The 2500-nt window shown below is 44.8% G+C and overlaps 1 pseudogene; it reads left to right on the plus strand.

Moving 5' to 3' along the window:
- Positions 1-2500, plus strand: part of LOC126322369 (large subunit ribosomal RNA) — an 8267-nt pseudogene that overhangs the window by 3644 nt on the left and 2123 nt on the right.

Here is a 2500-nt window from a genome sequence, read left to right on the forward strand (position 1 = left end):
GATGTCACCTTAACAACGAGAAATTTAACAGACAGAATTTCTAACTGGACTGTACATGACGGATTGACAGTAAGTGATCACAATGTAATTGAGTTCCAAATTCTTGTGGAACCTGGCGACGTGCCAGAGGATTGGGTTTTGCAGTATGATTATGGGAGGGCCAACTGGGAGCTGCTAGAGGCAGAGTGCAATCCACCAGAGTTGGGTGACGGACTTTTTCAAATTGATGAAGCAGTGGACGCCCTTACGTCTTCTATTAAGTCGGCTGTAACCGTTGCAATACCACAAAAAAGGCGTTTCATCCGCAAGGTAACTGCTCCATGGACCCCAGAGCTTACCAGGCTCCGGCAGTCTATGCGACGAGCAAGGAGGAATTACCAGAGAAGCTTCACCAGGGACGAAAGACAGTACCACCTGGAAAGATACAGAAGACTAAAATGGATATTTAAAGATACACTTTATACTCACAGACAACAAAGTTGGAAGGACTTTGTAGCATCACACTTGATAACGGATCCATGGGGCCTTCCGTATAAAATCGTCAGAGAAAAAATACATTCCCCTATGAACCTCTCGACTGTCAAAATTGGACAGACAGACACAATGACAACGACTTGGCAGGACACTGCGGAGGAGTTACTTAAGGTGCTCCTCCCAGACGATGACCCAGGACAAGACAGTCAGAGGCAGGCGGAATTAAGAATGGAAGACAACATTCCATATGTGAATGAATTACGAGTGTATCCTTTCTCAGTAGAGGAGGTGCAACTCACAATTCAGTCCTTTACAAAGAAGAAGGCCCCAGGACCTGATAAGATACCTGTGGAGGTATTGCAGGCGTTAGCGCACAAGATTTCCCCATCTCTGACACACATATATAATAGATGTCTTGAGGAAGGAAGGTTTCCAACTAAATGGAAAAATGCAGAAGTTGTGGTAATTAAAAAGGGACCTGAAAAGGACCCGACAATTGCAAAGTCCTACAGGCCAATATGTCTTTTGGACGTCCTGGGGAAGACTCTGGAAAAATTACTGGTAAATAGACTGTTAAGCCACAGAGTCCTGTATGGAATGAGCGAACTGCAATTTGGTTTCAGAAAAGGCAAGTCAACATCAGATGCCATAAATAGACTGACCGAAATTGTGCGCTCATCCACCAGGCGGTATGTCTTGGGCATCATGGTGGACATATCCGGTGCCTTCGACAATCTGTGGTGGCCGGCTCTCTTCTCACGTTTGCGTGGGATGGGATGTCCGGGCCCACTATATGATTGTTTGAGGGATTACTGCCGGAATAGAGTTGCCAAGATCACGGCTCCTGGCACAGTGGTGTCAAAAAACATAACTAAAGGTTGCCCACAGGGCTCTGTTTGCGGCCCGGTCTTCTGGGACGTAAACATGGACCCATTGCTGAATAGTTTACAGCAAGATAATACTGTGCTGGGTGCGGTGGCATATGCCGATGATCTCCTTGTAGTGGTGGAAGGAGACAGTCGAACGGAAATAGAGGCACGCGCAACTTCCGCGGTACAGATACTTTTAACCTGGTGTGATGAATCTAAGCTACAAATTGCTCCCAATAAGTCAAATTACTTGTTACTTAAGGGAAAATTAGCACGGGACCCTATTATCCGTATAAATAATACTATGGTACAACGGAAAAGATCGGCTAGATACTTGGGCGTTCTGATTGACGAAACCTGGAGCTATGCCCCGCATATTGCGCATGTAGCATCTAAGGCATCTATGATATTCAATAAGTTGATAAGTATTGGAAGCAGAAGATTCCATTTACCACCATCAGCTACTAGTATGTATCACAACTGTATCTTGGCGCCGATTGTGGGGTACGGTTCTAGTGTATGGGCCCACAGGCTAGTTCTGGTGAGGCCTGCTATGACAGTGAGAAGAATACAAAGAAATGTAATAATGAGATGTATTGGTGCGTTTGGAACCACGCCCACCGATGCCCTTCTTGTGGTAATGGGTTTGTATCCGCTAGATCTATTAATAAGACAAAACGCGGCAATATATTGGCTAAAGAAGAGGCAAATAGACAAAGTATCAGACCTGATGGGTAGGCATTTGGGGACAGTGAAGGAAATCAAAATCAGAACAATGGAGATATGGCAGACACAGTGGGAAACATCGGTAACAGGAAGAAGGGTCTTTAACCTTTTTCCTAATATACAGGACAGATTAAAAATAAAACACTTCAAGCCTACGCAGGGGATAGTGCATTTTCTCACTGGTCATGGCCCCTACCCGGTTTATTTAAACCGGATAGGGAGTCGGCCTTCGGCGGAATGTGTCTGTGGTGTCCCAATTGGGACGCCCGAGCATGTCACATTCGAGTGTCCAGACTTTGCACAAGCAGTTGTAGAAGAGAGAAGGCAATTAGCTGGAATGCAAATAAATGACATAATAATGGACATTGACAAATATGAAATCTTACAAAGACTTCTTGACAAAGTTTCACAATTTGCTAAAACAATTTTTG

Source organism: Schistocerca gregaria, unplaced genomic scaffold (genome assembly GCF_023897955.1).
Source record: "Schistocerca gregaria isolate iqSchGreg1 unplaced genomic scaffold, iqSchGreg1.2 ptg000807l, whole genome shotgun sequence".
NCBI classification, from domain to species: Eukaryota; Metazoa; Arthropoda; class Insecta; order Orthoptera; family Acrididae; genus Schistocerca; species Schistocerca gregaria.